The 23,803-nt window shown below is 43.3% G+C and overlaps 1 long non-coding RNA gene across 2 annotated transcripts in view; it reads right to left on the bottom strand.

Annotated features, from left to right (window-relative positions):
- The window catches only part of LOC109309823, a 39,768-nt gene extending 16,420 nt beyond the window's left edge, over window positions 1–23,348 (bottom strand). The window contains exons 1-3 of one of the 2 annotated variants that reach the window (XR_002101064.1): window positions 23,210–23,348; window positions 20,889–21,052; window positions 19,816–19,869 (exon numbers count right to left, since the gene is read on the bottom strand). This is a non-coding gene — a long non-coding RNA (uncharacterized LOC109309823). The remainder of the gene's footprint in view (window positions 1–19,815; window positions 19,870–20,888; window positions 21,053–23,209) is intronic. The other variant, XR_002101065.1, reaches the window with a different exon arrangement.
- Between the last annotated feature and the right edge of the window lie 455 nt (window positions 23,349–23,803).

The raw sequence follows: 23,803 nt of genomic DNA, 5'->3' as shown, positions 1-23,803 counted from the left end.
ACACGAGTATAAAACAAAGTGCCTCAACCTACACTGATGAGAATTTTGTTACCACTTTCAGCAGGGGCAGGTCTCATGGAAAACAACAAGATATATACAGCATCATTTAAGTAGAGGGGTATATAGGTATTGGATTAAATTTTACACTGGAATCAATGAGGTATTTGGGATATATGTTAGTATAGAACTTAACCTGTTTAAATTTAGAGTAATAAGAATTATCTAGACTTACGTTATCTCAGTCTTTTATTGATTTTGTCATTGCCTTACTATGTGTGTTTTAACAGCAATTATATTTTCTGGTAAGCTTTTTTTCTCTCTCAGCATTTAAATTGTTGCCTCTTAATTAGTCAACAGGAAAAATCAATACTCTATACATTTCACTTCAAAGCTTTAATTCAATTAGAATTTATGAACTAATCAAAGGCTGATCTAGCTGTATCAGTAACAGAAAGGCAGATTTTTAATGTCAGAATCTTTCTTTGTCATTAAAGGTTAAATTTTAGTTCATGCATCATAAGCCTAACTCTGTACTGCACTAAAGAAGAATACGTGCTAAAACTGTAGCTTTTTACGATTTCCCTTAAATTGGTGGATACATCTTGCTTCAAATGTTGATAGCACAATTGTACATACCATTCGTTTTGTCTTTTATTTTACTTTAAGTTTATTGACACTAGCATCATGGTAACTTAACATGTTAATCACACCATAAATAGTAACAGTAACACATATTAAAGCCAATTTATGGTGCAATAATATAGCAAACATGGAGCATATCATGTGGAACATTTTGGTGGCTTATTTGTATCATACCTTCAATTGAATGAGCAGTTTGTTGAGGCTCAGCTATCTCCAGTACATTTACTTATGGAATATTCACGGCGTGTTTTTCATGTTTCTGGATTTATACCTTATAGCTGCATTTAGTTGAAACAGTGTTTATGGGGAATTCTAATGGAAAAGGCTACCAGAAAATGCAGGGGACAGTGGACTTGATGGCCCAAACAGCCCCTTTCTGACCCATGTTGGTTTGTTTGAAACTAAGGAAAAGCTCAAAGTTAAAGATGTGTTTGCATTTTGTCCTGAATAGAGTTGGATTTAAAAAACAGACTGAAGTGCTCTCCTGAAATGGGGTGTAAAATATAAACAAACAAAATAGATCTAGTTAAATCAGGGTTGTCCAGCTTGAAAGCAACTGGAGGTCACAAGCCTCATGGGCTACACTGATGGAGGCCAGGTGCCCCCAGGGCCACATGGATGAACTTCCCTCCTGGACCACATTGCTCGCAAATGTTCCCACCCCTCCCCCACTATGATGTACCATGCCCTGTGTGAACACTCACTGGGCTACACCAAACCATGCTGCATGAGTACTCCCCTCCCTGCCTCCCCCACACGAGTCCTCAGTAGGATGGTCATGTGTCCTGATTTGGCTGGGACACTCCAAGATTTCATAGCTCAGTCTCAGCCTGTTAGTCAAAATTCCTGGGTCAGAGTCTGGCAGGGAGGTGCAGTGTCATGGTGTGCCAGGCAGGGACCACTACTTCTAGATGGGAGCAAGACGGATGGAGCAGGTGCTACCCCACCCACACATGGAACATCCTTAATCCCACACAGGAGCAGCGATGCCTGCCCAGCTGCCTGCCTGGTGCACCATGCCACTCCACCTTCCCACGGGACGCCAGTCCCAGACTTTTGACCAACTGGCCAGGACCAGGCTATGGAATCCTGGAATGATCCAGCCAAACCAGGACACATGGCCACCCTAGCCCTCAGCCCTCTCTCCAGCTCTCTAGTTCATAGGCTCTGCTACCATGGGCCACATTGCCTTAGGGCCAGGGCAGGAAGTGAGAGGAGGAGGGACCTATAACCCTTGGCCAGAGTAATGGGGACCACAAATTAACCCTTCACAGGCTGCATGCAGCTGACAGGCTACCAATGGACAGTCCTGAGTTAAATAATCACTTAACTAAATATTTTGTCCCAAACTGAAAGTAATTGTCTTGGTGCTGGGATGAATTTGATGATCTTATATTTTATTATGTAGGTAGGCAACATGCTTCATCAGTGGATCACTGAAATGAACAAATTAGGAAACATGAATTTGATTCCCAGCTCTGCTTCTGACTCACTGTCACTCTTGCATTTGTTACTCTGGGAAATCCTATTAAAGTCACTGGTAAAGAATAAAGCCAAGTATGAAGATTTCTTGATACAATATTTCTAACTGTTACAAAACATCCCTTGTACAATTTGTATGATTCGTTTCTCAATTATGGCTTCTTCACAACTCCTTTCTATTCTACAATGCTGTATGAGTATTAAATTATTTGTATCAACATTTTGTACAGAACTTTATGAATTTTCTCTGCAATATCTATCACACAGAGAAAAAGAGAGAAATCACTGCTGGCTTCAGATCTTGGATTTTCAACATGTAATACCTAGTGTTAACCTATGTACTTATGATACTCCTCATAAAATAGGTTTTGTGGAAAAGAGTCACTGAATCTTGTTTTCTTCATTGATAGAAATAATGAGATTGTTCCTACTCTAATTTTGCTAATAGTGCAACAAACTCACCTCCTACCAGGCATCTTATACAAATTACTCCAAATATAACGGTAAATGTTATTTTAACACTTCTTCTTGGACTCCAACATAGAATTATATTACATATTTTATTAACTCATTTACCACCTATGCAGTTAAATTATTAGTTAATTCATTGAACATCATATGTGTTCAGGTAACTTTGTTTACCATTTAAAAGTGACTCTTGTCTGATATCTGAACTAACCTTTCCATGGAAGGTATACCTGCCATGCCATGCCTTGATGCAATTAGTTGATCTATGAAACAGGAGGCTGCCATAGGATCCCAGAGTGAGCCCTCATCCATTTTTCTGCCAGCAAGTCCCTCTTGGACCCTGTTAGACTCAATTCTGCCTCTCATGTTAAGTGCGCCCTCCTGGCCTGCCTGTACCCCAGGGCACCTGTTGCCTTAAGGGCTAATCATGGCCTCCTTCCACTCATGCCTTGTAGATGTTATTGGTCAATCATTCTCAGGTCAGGCCTCCTTAGGCCTCTCTGCCCTTGTTGGGGGCCTAGGCCCACTGTGAGAGACCCAGCTTCAGGGCTCCAGTCCCACATTGCCCCTTCTCAAGCACTGGGCCCTTGGCTCTGGTTTCACTCCTCTTGGGCTCTGGGACTGTGGCCCTCCTGGCTTCAGGCTGACTCTATTATTTCTCTCCTAACTCAGGTTTTGATTCTCTTGGTTTCATCCTGTCTGTATCATGACCCCTGGCAGGGCTCAAAACTCCTTGTGCCCTTTGAGCATGTTCTGTGGCGTCCAGATCTCCCCGCTAGCCATGAGAGTTCTTTGGTTTACAACCTTAAACCAAAAACAAGACCACAACTAAAACTATCCCCATGCTGGGGACCAAAAATAAACACCAGCTCCCCGGTTCTAAAATAAAACTCCTCCCTCCACTGGGTCTTACTTGCCTGCAAGCTCTAGGTACCTTGCTTGCCATTCCCAGGGTGGCTCAGGTATCAGTCAGTCGCTCTCCTGCAGCCATGCTGTTGTAAAGCCCTTCTCCCTGCTGCCCGCAGAAACCACCTGATGGCCTGGGTTCAGGCGCTGACTTTGTGTGCCTCCTAAGCCCTGCCCCTTCTTGTCAGGTGCAGCCAGCTACAGCGGTTTTCATTCTGAGCCTAATGACCAGGCTGCCTTTAGGCAGCTTACTGCTGCTATCCTTGCTGCCTCAGCAGTGTCCCTACTGCTCTAGCAGGACTCCGCCCTATTGTACTATTGCTAGGCAGCTAACCCAGCAGCAGGCACTCGCTGCCTGAGTCCCTGGCTGCCCACTCCCCTGCAGCCAAGTCAGTCATGAGCAGTCTTTTCCTCCCACCTGGGGCCTTCCTGGTGCTACTCACCCCTTTCAGGTAACAAGAGCCCTCTGGCTCCCTGTTACATTAGGAAATTTAGGAAATGATGAAATTGCTATTTCAGGCACTGTCACAGTGAATATCTTATTGTGCAAGCAGACCCACTGAATTCAATTTACAGAGTACAATTCAATTTACAGAGCCCTGATCCAAATCCCATCAAGGTCAATGGAAGTATAGGATCCAGAAATGAAACTCTGATTCCATTTAAGTGAATGGTAAAATTCCTATCGTCTTCAGTGGGGTCATGGTTTCATTTCATGTCAGTAAAGGTGAAAGGAACTAACCTTAGAGAAGCCTCACTGAACCTGACCTGCAGTTGGATTTATGCACCTAAATCCAAAGGTCACTAATAAACATTCTCACAAGTATCCATAAAAAGAATTATCAATTAAATTTTGATACTTTGGCTCTGCTGGGTACCTCTGTTATAAAGCTGCATGTCAGTGTATATTTGCAATTAACTAAGTTTAAGTTGTCAGGGGTAATCAATATTCACACATGCTTGGCTTAATACAGAGATTGTCATCTGTGATACTTGGTGCTTTATTAATTGAATATGTGCTTACAGCACTACTGTGCTTTTTATGTTTTTCATGGTATAAAATATCTTGTAGTACAATGCCACATTTTAAGCAAAATTAGCTTTTAATATATAATTCCATATTGTCTAAGACAATCTTGTTCTTTGTCATTGTGAATAATCGTGGATGAAATCTTGGCCTCTAAAATCACTGCGAAGTTTGGCACTGACTTTCTTGGGAATGGCATTTTAACCCATGTAACTGAATCATAAATTTGCACAGTACCTAAAAGAGTTATTTCTGAAGAACTCCTCAGATATTTGTCCTCCAGGGGCTCCATTTACTTTTTCTGACAGCATCAGATGTGGAGATTGCCCAAAAGCTGAGGCAGTTTTGCACTCTTTTATCCTAATGTCCATTAGTATCTAATGAAGTAGACTGCAGCCTATAAAAGCTCATGCCTCGCTGAACAAGTACTGCCCTGCCCTACCTTCAGCGTAACTGCCCTATTTTTCAGTGGAATCTGAAATCTGAAGAACCAAGAAGGAAATTATCTTTTGCACCACATAAAGAGTTAAAATAGGCCCATTCAGCTGAAGGCAAATAGTTGTCAATGAAGTGCATTAAATATATATTCTTAAACATATATGTAATTCAGAATGAGAATCTCTCTCATACTTTCCTCTGGATTTCATTGTCATTCAAGTGAAAACCAACAATAAGCTCCTTCATGGCAGACTTGTCCTTCCAGGACAAATGAAGAAAGGGGACTCACAACATAAGGGCTTTGGTAATTAAGATAATTTTTATCTCAGCAAAAGAGCCGCCTAAAGCCAACCAGACACAAGAATGTGGACCTACTCCCTGAGGCCCCAGTTAACTGAAATTAACTGTCCAGGCACCCAGTCTTGCAGATTCCTAGATGGATTTCAGCAAATTTAGAATTTTCCTTTATTTTTAATTATTTAAAAAGAAAATATTACAATTTTTCAAATGGAAAGGGAACCAAAGTTTGGACAGACTCTTCCATTATACAAAAAACTATTAATAGCAAAGTATAGCTGAGTGTCTGTAACTTAATTCCCTTTATTTAAAAAGGAAAAAAGTTGTAAACATCTCCAAGTCCAGAATATTTAACATAAATAAGAATGAAAAAATGCTGTACTATCTTTTCTACCATAATTGGAAGTGGCAAACAGGGAATCCAACACCAAAGACAACATGTTTATTTACCCTTTGAAGTTAAGTGTACTTTCTTGATGCCTCAGCTTTCCCAACCGAATATTCAAATAATAAAGGCTGAATTTACAAATTTGATGGCATGAGCAGTACTGATAGGTTGCTACTACCTGTCATATTAGATCTTTGTCCCCTTTCTTGGCTTTCTGGGTGTTCTTACATGTGTAACTAAAGTTCCTGAATTTTCTGCGCAGAAAATTCAGGTGCATTAAATTGTGCTCTCACACACATCTGAATGTATGCCCGTCAGGAGAAAATTTGCTCCCAGTGGAAGAAGTTCAGTCTAGGGCTGTTCCTTCCCTGCTCTTCCCAACTGAAGCAGCCAGAGGGAGCTCCAGGCACTCCCAGGTGCCAGCCCCAGTACAGGGGCTGGTCCCAATCTCTGCAGTGTAGGGGACAGTTGCCCCAGCTGCTAGGCAACTTCTTCCCAGCCACGTGGAGAGGGTCCCAATCTCCTGAGACACTTTACTGTGCAGGGACAACTTTACACAGCTTTACGAGCACTCGTGGTGCTCTGGTATAGTGCCAGAGGATTGGAAGAGAGCCAATGTGGTTCCCATCTTTAAAAAAGGGAGGAAGGAGGATTTGGGGAACTATAGGCCAGTTAGTCTTACCTCGATCCTGCTTAGACCACAACTCTGCTTAGACCACATTGCAGCACCTGAAGTGAGCGCCAGCTCACAAAAGCTTGTGCAAAAATGTTATGGATGGAGGGATGAATCGCTCAATCTCAAATTTAGTTAGCCTATAAAGTGTGCACACACATACACATGCGTGTTGCACCTTATAGACTAAATTTGAAATTAATCAACCCATTCATCTCAAATTTAGTCTTAAACTTCAACTCTATCTGGCCTTCTGCTAGACTACATTTCCCAGGATGCCTTCCAGTGAAGCCTCACTTAGTTCTGTGACACTGCAGCTGCAATGCTACCCTTTCTGCTCCAGTGCCAAAGCTGCTGCAACTCATAAATGCTTTCTGAAAGGCACTTGACAGATGAACTGTGAATCATTGTTTTTTCTTCCTGTTTTTATGACCCTAGTAAACCATTCTACTAAAATGTCTAATGCAGTAATAATAAGTTCACATACAGTATTCACATATTATCACAGAGCAGCTCTAAATCTGTCCCCTCATCTCGATTTATCATCTTGCCATAATGGTTTCTGGTCATCTGGGATACCTGGGCCATTTCTTTTCTGCACATTTGGCCAGAAGAGTTTGTTGCACCCAAACAGAAGTAGACACTACAGTTTTTTCAAGAGTAATACAGTAGACTAGCTTCCCTGTGCACACCCCAGAATTCCTCTGCTAAGATAGAACACTCTTCTGATCTCCACACTCCAAAATCTTTCCAATAGCCAGACTTCCTCCAGGACATTTTAAAACTTCATTAATGAAAAAGACTCTTGTGTCCTATTACTGCCCACAGGTGAAATAGATTAAAAGCACATTTACTTTATTCAATAGCATTATCAGCAACTGCAGAATGTCTTAAATTAGGTTCTTCATGAAGGCAAACAAATGGAGAAAATATGCACTGCTATCTCCTCTATACACCTAGATTCTTATACTACCAATAAAGTAGCTGAATGTCACTAATGGAAAAATGATAACTGGAGGTGAGGGGGTGGAGGGCAGAAATATGGTGTTGTCATTCAGGCAGGGTTTTTTTTTAATTATACGTAATGTCTTGATACTCTATGATATCTTGTATGTTTATCACGGCGCTATTTTGAGAAATGTAAATTCAGAGATGAACAGTCACATTAACCTTTTCGAGATTATAAGACAAATTAGCCCATATGAAAGTGGTGTAATAAAGTAATAAAACTATTTTTAGTGAAATAGAACAGGTTTAGTGAAATAGAATAGGTTTTTTGTTTATCCAATGGTTTGACCATCAAATGAATAAGTAAACTAATCAGCAAAGATTTACAGCAGCTTATGCATGAACAAATGCATGCAATAAAACCTCTCTTGACATTTCATCCAAGTAATGGAGATGTGCAATTACAGAGATGATAATAAGACATTTTAAAAAGTGCTTGAAAATTGTTCCAAAACTAATTTCAGTGTCAAAAACAGAGCTCCTGTTCCTTCAAACAAAATTTAAATGCATAGAGGCATCTAATTCAATCTCATGAAAGGTACTAAATTAAGGAACATTTTTTTCCCCATGCTATTAATAAACTTGCAAGTTTAGTGCTATCAACATAAAACAAAAACATAAATTATAATGGGAAATGAATGGACCAAAAGGAAAAATAAGCAATAAAATCCATGTTACTGAGACCATTACAAATGCCTCTACAAACTTCAGATATCTCGAGCAGAATCCTATTTCACTTTATGTGCTTAAATGGTCATTTTCCAGCTGCATTAGCAGCACTTTGGCAATCCTATTCCCCATGCAATGTGGACATGTTAAATATCTGCTTGACTATTAAGCAAATCCAGTAACCAGTGCTTTGAAATGCTTTGACAGGGTATGTATGCAACTCTGTATGCATGTTTGCTGGGGCAGTATGGCTAGGGACAGAAATTACACATAAATTGGTATAAGTGATCAGAAACTGATTCAAATCTGTGATGCAACAGAAGTTCAGTTCACATAAGCTATTGTCAAAATGGCCAAAGCCAGTTTAAGATAAAACTGGATGGATGTTGTATCAGACTTAACTGATTTAAGTTAAATCAGTTTGTTGAACTTCTGTCCCAGATCCCTTCCACATTCAAGTTAACTCAGTCCCTCAGCATCCCCGGATGCTTTGTGTCTCTCCTGCAACACCCCCTTCCTGAATAAAAATGAATGTCTGTTCACTTGCTTATCAGTTCAAATCTACACAGTTTAGACTAACTTGTGAAGATTGTATCCATTTGGTCTCAAACTTTTTGACTATCTGTGCTTACCCTCAAAGTTACGGGCAAAGTTATGGGCAAAAACCTATGATGGCAGATGACCTAACAAGTGATTGTACAGGGAGCTTGTCCAGGAATCAGGAGAGACAGATTCTAGATTCATCCTCAAACAGAGGAGGAACCACATCTCTCCGATGTTACAGATTCACTAGAGACCACAGGTTAAGATTTTGTAGTTTCTACTCCAGATCTCCCCTTGAAACTGGCTCCCCTGGACAGTTATGAGAGGGAGATCTGTAGGGGCAGGAGGAAGACAAGATAAAGGAAACAGCTGCTACCCAAGAAAGGGAAGGGGGTGGGGCTGTGTTCTTGCCGGATTCCTTGCTAGAATGGGACAGAAGCTTCCCCAGTGTTCTCTTTCCACCTTTACAATGTATATTGAATTCACTTTCACAGCTTCAAAATGATGATAGAGGAACTGTATAATGCCTAACCTGTAATTTAGTGGTTAGAGCACTATGCTGGGAAATCAGAGAAAATGAGTCTTAAACACCCTCTGGATGAGGATGCCTTAGAAACTCGGCTTCCATATACTGTCCTAAACCACTTAGCTTTTGGGACTATAACAAGGGAAGGTCCTCAACCCCCTGCTAATAATGGGGTTTCGCTAGCTGCAATTCAATGACCTATGCTTACCCAGGCCAGGATTATACAGAGTCACTCGGCTCTACTGGACATGCTCAGTAGATGTGTGAATACTTATGAGTTCATATTGCAAAATGGGATCAAAAACTACGACAATACAAAAACAGCATTTTTGAGGCTAGAAATCTACCTCTTTGGCATGCAAAGGGAGATAGAATTATGCCCATAATGCATTCTTATTCAGCTCAAATGCCACTTTTGAAATTATTTTTTTAAAGAAAAGTCACTCATTCTTTCTTAAAATAAAAAAGAAATATTGTAATAGGATTTTTTTTCTTTTGAAAGGCCAATACCAGTTCATCAGATACAGGTTCACTGGGGAAAAATGTCTAAAATACCCTCTCTTGGCCGCATGTACACAAGACACTTTACTCAAGATTTCATAAATTTCATAGACATTAGGGCTGGAAGGGACTTCAGAAGATCAAGTCCAGCCCCCCACCTGAAGGGCAGGAAGTCAGCTGGCGTCATAGGGTCCCAGCAAGATAAGCATTCAATTTCCTCTTGAAAGTGTTCAATGTAGGTGCTTGAACCACTTCTGATGGCAGGCTGTTCCAGACCTTGGGGGCTTGGACAGTAAAGAAATTTTTCCTTATGTCCAGCCTGAAACGGTCTTGCAGTAGTTATAACCGTTCGACCTCATCATCCCTTGGGGCGCTCTCCTGAACAAATGTTCCCCCAGATCCTGGTGGTCACCCCTGATAAACTTATAGGTGGCTATCAGATCACCCCTGAGCCTGTGCTTTTCCAAGCTAAAGAGCCCCATGGCTCTCAGCCTGTCATAGTAGGGTCTGTTTTCCTGACCTCTGATCATGTGTGTGGCTCTTCTCTGCACACTTTAAAGCCTGTGTTGCCTGCGGGAGCTGGTAATTCAGCAGGCTGTGCTGGAGCAGCAAGAGGTGCATACCTGTTGCTAAGCTCCGGCAGGGCAGGGGCCTTGGTGTGGTGGGCCTTAGGGCCCTTGACCACCTTGGTCCATGACCCTGACTGGACAGAATGGGAGGTTCCAGAGTCCTCCTTTGTCCTAGAGGGAAACTGTCGTCTACCCTCCGGCTCCCAGGGGAGAAGGGCCTGGCAGTAGGAATCTATCTCCTGCTCACAGTCCCTGATGGCACACAGTCCCTGGACTGTGGTGTGGAGCTCCTCCAGCTGGCGTGCCAGAGACCCCAAAAGGGGAGGTAGCCTTGCTCCAACGCCCCAGAGCCTGAAAAAGGGACAGGCAGCCCCCGCAGCCGAGAGCCAGGGGCTCCGTCTGCATGGAGCCCGGAACCATGGGCTTCATCTGGGTGGCTGTCTCTGAGGTGCCGGGGGGGCCGCAGACCCCGAGGGGACCCTCGGGGTGCAGCACATGCCCATCCGCATCATGCCACTGGTGGACTGGCTATGGCTGGGACTGTCTGTTCTAGGGGGCTTGCAGGCAGGGCCTCAGACCCTCCCGCACACCCTCCTGCGCAAACTCTGTGCTAACTCATGCGCCGGCAGACAAGCGCGCCTGTTTGCACAGCCTGTTCACGCAGCTCCAGTCTCATGGCTCCCTGTGGGGCTGGGCGAAGTAGGGGTCTGAGCAGGGCAAGACTCATCCCGGCTCCACTCAGCTGCTTCCTCCCACTCTCTAGGGGTTAACCCTCTCCCACCACGGGCCCCGCTTACCTCTGGCTGTGCTGGGGGCCAGCAGGGGGCTCCGCGGCTGCTGGGGGAGTCTCTGGGGGCTTCAGGGTAGCGGGGGCATAGCAGGCTTTTGTTGCAAAAAATTGCGGTCCGTTTCTTGGAGGCCACTAAAATCACAGACGCACACTCATTGGATGGCACAAAAGGTGTATTTGCAAATAGGGTCAGAGCAGAGTCAAAGACTCAGATTACTCTGAATCCACCAAGGAATTTTTGCAGGCTGTATTTATCTTTTTCCTCCTGGGCACGTGTGCAGAAACAGGAACTCTTACAGCTCATTTCCGTTTCATACAAAGATATATGTGGTTACATCACTACATCCATCGCATGTACAGTATAATTAACTACTTAAGTATGCAGGGTGGAGAAGTAAATATGCATTAGCTAATTGAGCATGCTCAGAAAGTTCTATAGGTCACCAAGAGTTTAAACGCCCCCCCCCTTTCAAGGACACAGTCAGTTGAATTCCAGCTTCTGTAATCTGCATGAGAAAAGCTAGGGGGAGACTGGGGGAGAGTCTGTGATTTAGTATAAGAAGAGCTGTGGCAAGGCTGGGCAAGGAGAAAAGTCCTTGGCAGTGTTTCTTCCTTATCAGGCGCTGGGGGAGAGTCTGTGATTTAGTATAAGAAGAGCTGTGCATTTCTAACAATACTCCATTTCTAACACTTTCACCTGCGTGTCTCTCGCCATTCCCGGAGCCTAACCAGGGCTTTTTTGCTGTTGGCAGGCCCTTTTAAGCTGCGCGCATGTGCAGTGGGCCCCCTGTCAGAGAAGCTGCTCTCGGGCTAGCAGGGGCCCTGCCAGGGATTTGGGGGGCCCTGCCTCACTGGAGAGGGGCTGGTAAGTACCCTCCCCCTACCTCTCCTTGGAGGGCTGGGCCAAGTAGCGGCCTGGGCAGGGTGAGACCCAGCCCGGCTCTCACTCAGCCACCTCCTCCCACTCTCCAGGGGTTAACCCCCTCCCACCACGGGCCCCACTTACCTCCGACTGTGCTGGGGGTTGGTGGGGGGCCCCGCGGCTGATGGGGGGTCTCTGAGGGACTTCGGGGGAGTGAGGGCACAGCAGGCTTTCAGCCGTGCATCTCTCACTGCTCCCGGAGCCTAACTAGCAAATTAAAGCAAATTACTGCGCACTAAGCATCAATATCTACATGTGCAGATTCTTACTGCACGATAATTTGCTCTAATCATGAGTAAATTTTCTACCTATAGATACAAGTAGCAAATGTACTCATAAATAATTACTGCATGGTACGGAACACATAGATGGCTGACTCGGAGCAAATGTGGTCCTGGTCAGCTGAGCAGCAGGAGAATGCTCCCCATCCCTGAAAGCTGCCTGCTGTCATGGTGGGCTCACCCACTAGAGCCCAGGAAGGGACAATGTACCCCTGCCCCATCACCAGGGAACTCCCAGAACCCACTCTGCAATCATGATCAAGGAGCAGCCACTGGGAGATTCTTATCCCTGAGCCCCAGCTTCATGACCATGGAGTAGGAGCTGGGAGATTCTTATCTCTCAATGTAGTTGCAGAGCCAAGGCTGGAAGATAAAAATCTCTGAACCCCTGCTCCCCAGTCAAGGAGTTGGGGCTGGAAGACAAGAATCTGCCAGCCCTACCTCTGCAGTAGTGGAGCTGGGAGATAAGAAATTCCCAGACCCTGCTCCACAGTCACGATCACAGAGCAGGGGCTGTGAGCTCCATGCTTCTGGGGCAGGGGGACATTGTCTCCACCCAGTCTCTTGTGGCAGAATCCACCCCAGCAGGAGGCAGCTCACTGGAGCAGGGAGCTCCAGCCCTCAGCAGAAGAAACCTGAAGAAAGCTGTCAGCAGAAGAAAGCTGTCTCCTGGCCTATACTTCCTGCCCTGCCAGCCCCTGGGCTAGCACCCAGGGGGAGCCTAGACCTCCCTCTGGCTGCTGCAGGGGACCAGCGCAGAGCCAGAAGGGGTGGAAGCAGACTGCTGCCATGAGCAGCAAATCTGTTCCCACTTCCCTCCCTACATGTGTAGACATCTGCCTGAGGTATGTGTCACACCCCTGAGTATTTACATGTGCAGATGCACCCCTTGAAAATGTAATGCTATTACAGTACTTGAAATTGATTAGTAACCAAATTGAAATTATCAAGTGCAAATTTTAAAAAGAATTCCTAAATACTCATTGTCTTGCATTTCCAAAATAAAGTTATCTATTGCAACCTACCACCTGCAGAGGGACAATCTCAATTTGGTCAGCATCAGCAAAATAATGTAGCTTTGTGATAAGGTGTTTTTACTGATCCCCACCTACGACATTTGGAAAGGTCCCCATTTTTTTATAAAATGTTAAAAATGAGATTCCAGGTTTGTATTCATTCTTAACTCTGCAGCCCAATTCTAGGCAACCTATAAATATTGAGAGATTAACTCTTAAATGTACTGAGATGCCATGAAGTTTAATAAATGCACTCTCTATACATATACATTACTTATTGATAATGCAACTGAAGAACTCCTGTTATATCCTAAGACAAAGACTGAAAAAAACACTTTTAAATGTTACATATTTTAAAAGTCCTGTTCTATCACACTGCAAAATTTGATCATAAAAATAACATGAAATTGTACTACCGACATTCACCTCCCATCTGCCGACCCTTTGCACACACTAACTTTATTATCCCCCATGTCACATCCATATTAAATTTAAAGAGTTCAGGGCAGAGACCATTCTTCCTACTTTTATTAGAAGGTACCTAGTGCAATTTTGTATCCCCCAGTCTTGGCCCCAATAGAGTTAGCAGGGTGGAGGCATGTCAACTGCTGTAGCTAGTGGCACACAAGGGAATAATGTAGCTGCCTTTGATTCCCTGACCTGAATGACCAGGTACTCATTTGCAGCTGGGTACAGCCTTTGGCATATGTGAGTAGTAGAGCTTGAACTCCCATCTCTGGAGTCATAGCAAGACACTCCTATAGCTTTGCCACTGCATCCCAATTTTTTGTGTGTTGTACATTGAATAACAGGCAAAGCAGTGATTTTTAAAGATTTCACAACTGAAACCTTACATTTCAAAATTCAGGCAAGACAAACACAAAAGCAAAATCCACTATATTTCCGGCCTCAGTACCCTCTTTGAAATCCTGGACTCGGACTTCTCCAAGACTGTACCTTCTCTTTATTCTGTTCTGAGCAGCTGAAGGGAGCATGATCTGCTTGGCTAATTTCCTGCTGAGCTAGGCCAAGATGGTACCTCTTAAAAGCTGCAGAAACTAGCTCACGGGAGTCAGCTCTGATAAAACCCTCCAACTCTTCTGCTTCTTGGTTCAGGCATGTATCACATTTGAATTTGGATGTTTTACCTTGCAACCAAATGTGGACCAATTTGTGTCATGCTGGGCCATCAAAGGAGTACTCTTCAAGGCAGAATATGAATAGCTATTCCAGAGGTGGCCAAACTGTGGCTCGGGATCTGCCTTTGGCCTGCCAGCATGGTATGTGCAGCTCACCAAAAATTGGCCAAAGCCCCACCTACTTTTCCTGGGACTGCCAGTTCAGGTGCCAGGCTGCTAAGGCTGGGGCTGCAGCCTTGCTGCTTACCCTGGGGTGTGCTCCACACAGGGAAGCTGGAGTGGCTCCAGGTCACTCAGCACCTCCACCCCACCCCCAAGAATCATATGTGGTTCCCACGCTGAGTAACTCGGGCCACCCCTGAGCTATTCGGAAGTGTTTAACATCGTGAAAGTTATTGGCAAGAGGAGGGTGTTTCTGTCTCTGGTGATATGGTGCTTTTGTTGCTGACAACTGTTTTATGCTCACTAGGAGGGCTACACATTTCTGCAAGTTCATCTTATTTTTTATACTTTTATAATAAGGGTTTTAAAAGTCTCTCTCTCTACACATACATGCGCAGATATGTGCTAATATATCACAGTAACACTATACATGGATATAGTGTTAATTCCAAGAGACTGTGTATAACATGGTTATTTGAAGGCACTTGAAAAGTCAGCTCTTTTGAACAAATGAACAAGTGCAATGAAAATATCCACAACAGCAACAAGCAAAAGGGAGCACAAGCAAAACTTCCAATTTAGTGGGGGAAAAAAAAGAAAGAATAAATCAATGTCATTTAGTGTCAAATGAATCCACCTAGAGGATGCTACAGTCATCCATTATTGTCAGTGCTTGTTTAATTTATTGAACAGTTGAGGGTTTGGAATGGAATAAAGCTGATCATCCAGGGGTTGCTGTAAATTTATGGTACCAAGATGCTCTCTTAACATGTGTGAAAACAACCCGTGAAAGCACCATCAGTACCCTCATTTCTTACAGAAACAGATACTGTATAGTATGTCAAGTCTGAAACATCAGGACAATATGCATCAAATCATGGTGACAGTTAACTGACATCAAAGGGAGTTGCATGCATGAGACTAAGGGCAAAATTTGCTTCTGTTCCTTCCTATACGTTTGTCATTATTCATTCTCTTCTTCAGATGTACAAATGCAAAATATAAGCAACTTGATATATTTTGGTTCAAGTATAGCTTTTCCTTATGTATCTTCATCAGGATTCAGTGAGAGATGTTTAAAGGAGGAGAAGAATCAGAGTAAAGTATTAAAACAGACCTGTAGGAGGAGGCATTAATGTCTATTGGGAATAGTTGCCTACAGTGGCTGTTCCTTTTCTGCTATGAAGAAACATCTTTCATGGTTTGCCAGAGTTTTAAAATTTATCTTTTTACTTGCTTCAACACATAATCTAGGCCTTCTTTATTCTTCTCTTCATCTGAGGTGACAGCAACAAAGTTCTGCGGAGCAGCAGCATAGCACCAACTCGTAAGAGACTTCAGAGACGCTTAAGAATGTAGCAGCACAACACAGTAACATGCTGTCTTGAAGCACTGGAGTTACATGTGGCAATTTTTCTATTTGTTACAATAAAGAAAAAGCCATCCACTTATTTCAGAAAGGAAATGGTCACCAGAAAAAAAAAAGATTATTTTGTAGCAGTTAGCACAGTTAGTTTGTAAGACACCACAGATATATCCTAGTCTGCTTCCATAGAGCTAGTGATTAGTAACATTGTAAAGACAGTTTGAGAGGGGGTTAGTTGTGAGGGTCAGCATTGTATATATCATATTCTGGAATCTTTTTGCAGACGTGCCACTGTTACTCAAATTGCCAACTGCTCAAATCACAAGCGAGACTTTATAAAGGGGGATGAGGCAAGGTGCCGTGTTTATTGATCACATGAGTTAGATTCAGGCACACAATTTCATAGAAACACACACAAATCATCATACACATCATTACACACAGGCATACACATACACAAAACAACCATTTCATCCACACATACACCAGATATAGTTACCAGGAATAGTTGCTCAATATGAGCCCAGGGTGGCTAACCCGGGCTTATTGAGTAGATGATGATGATTTGAAGATAGCAGATTTGAAGATAACAGCTGGAGCAAGGTGAACAGATGCATCTGTGCTCCGATGAAACAGCAGTAGAGAAAGAGACTCACCCAACTTGGCATTTTCAAAGTGTTCTTGTATAGGGACTGGCATCCTTTGTTTCAGTGCTTTAGGGTTTTTCCATACCCAGCTTCTGTTTTTACAGCTGTTTTTCTTTTGTCTTCAGCGTATTTTAGCTTTGGAGTGTTTTTGCTGCCCGTCTGGCAGGATGGGTGCATTTCTTCTCCTCGTTATCTTCTTTGTGCCAAGGCTTAAAAGGGATTCTTTAGCCATTCGTTAATAGGTTTACTGACTGGTAACTTACATTTGGTACCTTGTTGCTTACAAAAACAGTTAAATCTTCTCCTATCCCTATGCCATTCTCTTACCATTCACCCTTTTACACACACTCATACATAAAGGCTGTGCAGAGTTTATTCACTTATGTCACACAGAAGGATACAAAACAGTTTTCAAGTTGCTTACGGGACAAGACTAACATAGTTATATTTCATTATTATTACACTCTATGTTAACATCAGCTACATTAGTTCAGTTCATGCTATACCACAAATTAAACCTGTGTCACCCAAGGGTGCCACTCCAATCCCTTTCCCTTGCCTGTGTGCTTTTGGCATCTAGCCTGGTATTCCCTGCCCAATCTGCCACATGCCACACACAGAGGCTGTGACTTGTGGCAAGCATAGCATGTGCTGGAGCATGCTTCATGTGTAACACAGAATTCAGTTTAGGTTTAACAGTTGATCCCTTACTATGCTTTTGACTTAAATTTAACTTGATACAGAAAGCAAAGTTTTCTTTCTTTAGAAGGAGACTTTATTTCTAAGCATATGTGCACATACTCATATAATGGTATGCATATTGTGTCAATCTAATCATTTTATTAAATGACTGAGGCTTTAAAGACAGTCTGTATTGCATTTAAGGCTGTCCTGATTGACATGAGCCAAAATCTGAGACAAAAGAGCACAGCCCTACAACACATACAGCCCTTCCAAGCTGCATTACTGGAAGAACATGATTGGCCATTAACTTGAATGAGTCACTATTAACTTACACAGAGGGGGCAGGGGATGAAGACATTTTAGCATACTTTATCTCTCATACTTCACAGCTACTTAGTGAGACAATGAAATGATAGATCTGTAGGATCTGGGAACAAAAAGGCTTTCTCCTGGGAGAAATGTGATGCTAGTTTAGACCAGGGGTGAGCAATTATTTGGGCACAAGGGCAACATAGGCTTTTTGGTTAGCCATTGCAGGCCAGATCAGCACTCCTCTCCACCTCCAACAACTCACCACAATTCCCTACGTTGGTCCCTGAGCATGGTGTTCAGGAGTGGTAGGGGTGGGCAAGGCTGAGATTACAGGGTAAAGTTATGGGGCAGAGATGCTCTGGGACCTGGTAAGGGCCATGATCTGCTGCTCACATGCCCCTGTAATAGGCAGGGGTTCTGTAGGCAGGGGCATGCAGGGAGCATATCACAGCTCTGCCCCACCTCAGCCCCACACTGTCAGCACCCCATGATCCCAGCCCTGGGCCCCATCACATCTCGGTACCCACCTGTGCATCCTGCCTGCACAGATCCCCAGAGCCACATCTGGGGCCAGGATTTTGGGAATGGGGCCGGGGCTGGGGCTGAGCTGGAAGGCACCACTGGAACTTGTTGGGGGGCTGCAGCACCCACAAGGGAGAGCGCGGGGCTGCTAGCCCTGTGGAGGACACTTGAGAGAAATTTAGCCTCCTCTCCCCCTCCCCTTACCCATTCCTTCCCCCAGCCTGGGGCACACAGCCAAGAGGTGGGGTGAGAAAGGAGGTGGATCTGGCAGCGACTCTACACCCCACCACTTTCAGCAGCCAGGACTGGGCTAGGGCTGGAGAAAGTGGGTAGCACTGGGACACCCTCATTGCACTGGGACACCCCCACTGGGACACTCCCATTGTTCCAGCCTACAGCTCACCCCCAGATAGCCACGTACTGGCAGCAGCCACCAACTCCCATAACTTTGGCATGGGGTGGAGTGGCCCCTGGCCCCAAATATAGCTCTCTGCCCAGCCGCACGTGGTCTCCATGGAGATTGGTCCCCAGCCTGGCTCCAGATGCAGAACCCTCACCAGGGCTCCCACCACTACTGCTGCTCACCCACTGCACCACGCCACTCTGTGCCATGCTGAACTGGCAGGGCTGGGGGCTGCTGCCACCGAATGGGCATTCCAGGGTATGCTGTGGGCTGGCATGGAATAGGAGTGTCCCACCACAGCCCACTGAGGCTGATGGACCCACCACTGCCTTGGTAAATCACTCTGCAGGCCAGATTCGGCCCATAGACCATACTTTGCCCACCCCTGGTTTAGACCCTGAAATACTAGGCTTGCCACTCAAAAGCAGGGAAGAAAGTAACAAACTGACAGAGAATGGCTATCACATAATGGGTCAATAGGAAATGTCAGGTGTTTTGAAAATGGCCAGAAGGGGAAGAGGGCAAAATCCCAAATATGGAATACAATTGCTTCCAGCAGAAATCTCAACAAGACTGACATACATGCAAAAATTATACACACGCACACGTATGCGTGCGTGTTTATGTGTGTGTCTTTAAAAAACAACTAAACACACACCTGGCAATGCTAGAGGGGGCATAAAAGTAGTTTAGGAAGCAACAACATATTTCCAGTATGTATGAGCCCAATCCTTGGAGTACATTTCTCACAGAACTTCCTCGCTGACCGCATTATTTTTGCACTCAAGGAAAATCTACTTAATACTTTAACAGGCAAAAATTCATAAGCTGACTGGACACTACGAACCAAGAACTAAATACGCCCATTATATTTTGCCAACCTCCTGAAAACTTTCCATGCAAGAAAGGTGAAAATGACCCTCCTCTCTTTTGATAAGCCTTGGTCTCCCAGTAATCAGCTTCTTTTCTTCTGCTTTGTGTCTGTTACCCCTGAGAATTTCTTGCACTCCCCTCTCCCCTGCTGTTTTACATTATGCTGTACCTGGCCTCCTGCAATCAGAGACCTGACAAAGAATGTCTTACATTCAAAAGCTTGTCTAACTTCATCCCAACATCACAGTTGGTCCAATAAAAGATATCACCCTAAAAAATCCTTCCCTATCCTTAGAGGCATCTACTTGACTTTCCCTTATTATACTTAGTTAAATGGAGATGCGATACAATTCTTTGCAGAGTGTAATGGTATGGAAAATTTCCAAAAAAAATTCTGCAATGACTAACTTCCAACCATCTTTATAACTAATACTGACATTTTAAAGCCCTTTAAAACATGTTATGACTACCTGAAGCAAACACCTGCTGATCAATCCTGGTAGCATACATTACAGACAGTACTTTAGTATCTGGAACAAATCAAGAAAATAATTTTCCTACCACATAAACCATTAAGAAAGGAGTTCTTCTCATCTCAACCTCCCGAAGCACAACCTGCCAAAACTGTAATGAACTTTTAGTTGTTTGTAATTAGTGCATTAGTTTGATATTTTTCTACTACCATATGGTAAAGTACCTTTCAGCAGCAGAAACTTGTTAACCCAAAAATAGCTAAGATGGGCCAGGATGAAAAGATAAAGATAAAGCAACCAAATGCTATGTTTGTTCATGAAATGGTCATGCCCATGTAACGGCTGCACCTCTGAACATTACCTCAAGATTTTGAAAAATAAATTATCTGTATAATAGCCACACCCAAATTGCTAAAGAACCAAATTCAAATGACATTTATCTTAAAAGACTTGATTTGTTGAAGAATGAAATATACCCACATAGGTAACTCATGTCGGGTGATATATTAAGTTACACTGCATATTCATTCATGTCTGTAAGATAATGTAGAGATAGATGTTCGAACACGGAATTACAACTTGTTTTAAGTGCTGATAGTTTCTCAGTCTTGCTCCAGGGTGCATCATTGCTACACACTAGTTTTGACAGAAAAAATTCAGGGGAAAAGCACAGTATTTGGTGTATATGTATGGAAAACTCTTATTTTTCAATTTTTCCTTACATAATTCCTGTTTGATTAATAATAATACTTGGGTCTTTCTATTAAGAAAGCTGACAGGTACAAAAGCACTGATGAAGAAGAAACATAGCTCATTAACCCTCTCTGGATCATGACCAAATTCAAGGTTAGTAGTTCCATTCTGTCTAAAAAAAATCTATAGTTTGAATTAGATGAGGTATTCTTAGTTTTCTGTCTTATACTTGACAGATTGTCTGAGATCCAGTGGCAACTGAAGTGATTTTTATACACAACTTGTACTTTACAAAACAGATTGGGAAGTGCCTGGGTAATGCTTGTGAATGAAGTAAGCAATGTCAATCCTAAAATTAAGTGCACCTCTGAGGTCCACATTCAGGGCTCCTTAGGGTCGCTCCCAAGCAGTCTTTTACTGCCTGCCTATCTCTGGTGTGTCAAATGAAAATAAGGAGGCAGAAATTACTTAGTGGTGGTCCTTTGGTCAGTAGGCAGGTAGTAAAAACATATCCTTTGAAGAGCTATCTAGATGACCATCCAGAAAAGCTTCACTTGTGAAGTACTGAAGTTGAGAGAGCCCAGAGCTGAACAAGGTGGCCATAACTCAGAAGATCTTAATGGAAGAAAATCCTAAATATAAAAGTATGAAAATACTGAGTTTTCAACAAAATAAAAGGAATATTTGAGACAGAGAACTTTGAATGCCCCAAAATTTCTATCAGGAGTATGATGGAGCAACGAATGAACAGTAGGGTTTGTAAGGGGAAAGAATATGGCTATGTGTCAAAAACTAAAACATTAAGTGAAAATCCAGTGGGCTTGAGAATCTGTAAGGGCAGCTAGCACCCATGACAAGTATCCTGAGCATCTACACAGACAGTCTGATTCTTCTCTATGACTCCTCTCCCCCCTGATTACATGGCTTTTGCAGCCACTGGTAGCTCCATTATTTCTCTCTTCTGCTAACCTTCTCTCACCCCACTCCCCAAGTGAGAGAAGAGGCACAGAGCAGAAGGTAATAGCATTCTGAGTATCAATAGCACTTCCCTTATAAGTTTCCAAGGAAACAATCTGCCTGAAGCAACTGTTCCCCTGCTCTTCCTCTTCTCACTTCATTGTTGCATAGGCTACATTCCCCCACCTACTACTATTTGCTGGGGCCCCATGTTCCATTTTTGTGCTGCTTTGCTTCTATGCGTCTAGCACAGTTCAGGGGAAAGTTAATTTATGGTGTTAATGTGAGTGTGGCTTTTCAAACAGACACTGTGGAGATGTTTAGAAACACAATGATGGAATGGTCTCTTTCCCTGAAAAAATATCAAATCTGAGTCTCAGCAAATAGGTCCAGATTCTTCCCATAGCAAACTGGGAAACAATACAATGAGGCTAATATAAATGTGCTATGTATAAAGTACAGATGGATTTTACATTTTTTAAAGTTATATGTCTATGAGTGGACCTTTATCATTTGAACAATGTTTCCTGTAATTCATTATCGTATTGTGCTACAGGCTACTGTGTGTTTGTCCTTTAAATCTTTTCAAATATGAAAATCACAGGTTTAAATATAAAAGCATATATGATATAGAATCCCATTCCTTGATTGTAAAGTGAAACAAGATCTTGATGTTTATGTGGTTAAGTAGGATTTACACTTCTTGCCTTTGAGGTGCAGCCGTAGATCATACTTTATTATTCATCTTGCTTACTCTCACTGTTCACAATGAATTATTAAAATGTGTCTGCAAGAGTGTAGCCATTCACAAGAAGTTCCTTACAGAAAAGCAAAACAGATAAAAGTACTGAGATAAAACAAGTGACTCTATCACACCACACACTGTTAGCACAGGAAAGGACACATTTTGCCAAATCCTCCTATCAGTTGCAGCAGGACAACCTCATTGATTTCCATTCACACTTTGGAACCAATTCATCAAGTAGGTAAAAAAGTATAATTATTTATCTAAATGCAAAAGAGTCACATGAAGCAGGGAAGTGTAACATTCTTAGTGAAAGAGCGGATGGGCTTCAAGAAAACTGAGGGAAGTTCAGAATACAGTCAGAATGCACTTATTGGTATATGTAAAGTAAGACATAATAGGCATGTCTTTTTAAGCTTGTGAAATAAATAATGGAGGTGGAGAAATGAGAAAGTGAGACTGAGGCTGATTTAGATCTGGCTTCTAAGCAACTGGGAAGAGAATTCTAGAGCATGCAGGTGGTTTCACTGCTACATCTCTCCAGAGTTTGCGTGATTCTCCCCGTTATAAGATGCCATATGTGGCAGCCAGTAGGGGGCACTCCTGTGCTGAGCCACCTACCTCACTGCGCCCAGCCAAAAGCTAGGCTTCAAGTGCCTCCATGGAGGCACCTATATATGGCCAACCCTCTTCCTGGAGCATACCCACAAGCCTGGGGTAGTGCTGCCACCACCCAGACTCTGGTCTTTGTCTGGGCCCCGTGCATCCCGGGATACCGTGCATCCTAGGCCCTGTAGACCTTGGGATCTTGGAGCGCTTCTATTAGCCTGAAGCATAGAAGGTAGCTTCCCTTAGTCAGTCAAGCAAAGGGAGCAAAAAGGTGTGCCCAAAACCTCTCAAGCATATACCACAAGGCTGGCTAATGGATAGCTTTACTGGGTAGAGAGGGCAGGCTTGGGGATAGGTATAAGTCAGAGAAGTATCAAAAGAAACCCTGGAGCAAACAGAAATGGCTTGGTAGCCTTTTGACAAGTGACTAAAACACTAGATTCTAAATTCCCTGATACATTTCATGTAAGTTACACACAATTCCATCCAGGAGCTGACTGAGCCTGCTCTAGAGGCTTCATGGCTAGCTGCCTGTGCACCCAAAATATGTTTTCCCTGCTTCAAGGAAGAAGGTACCTTATACATCCATGCCATGACCTCATCACTAAGTTCCCACCAGAAGCAGTCCCATTGGCAGCTGACTGGTGCCTCTAAATGATGTAAGACTGACCAGGTGAGAGAACTTGTAGCATGACCTGCAAATTCAAATGGAAACAAAAGGATCAGGTCCCCCGCTCCCTTAGGAATGTCTCCAGCCCAGTGGTAAATGAAACAGGTGGGGGGAGGGGCTGCCTGCTTACTGTGAGACAGACTGGCGGGTCGTGATTCTGAGACCAAGACTGATTTAGATCCGACTTCTAAGCAACTGGGAAGAGAAATTTAGAGCACGCAGGTGGTTTCACCCCTACATCTCTCCAGAGTTTGCATGATTTTCTACATTATAAGATGCCATATACAGCTGCTTATAATTTTGCCAAACTTTAAAAATTCAGTCTGAAATTTTCCAGCTCAGGTGTCTATTTTAGGCTTAACAATTTGGGAATTTGCAGCAGCAGAGGTCATCCACTTCTGT

The sequence above is a fragment of the Crocodylus porosus genome, unplaced genomic scaffold (genome assembly GCF_001723895.1).
Source record: "Crocodylus porosus isolate Cpor-Errol unplaced genomic scaffold, CroPor_comp1, whole genome shotgun sequence".
Classification (NCBI taxonomy): Eukaryota; Metazoa; Chordata; order Crocodylia; family Crocodylidae; genus Crocodylus; species Crocodylus porosus.
The sequence above is the reverse complement of the archived record's forward strand: the minus strand, read 5'-3'. Positions and strand labels throughout refer to the sequence as shown.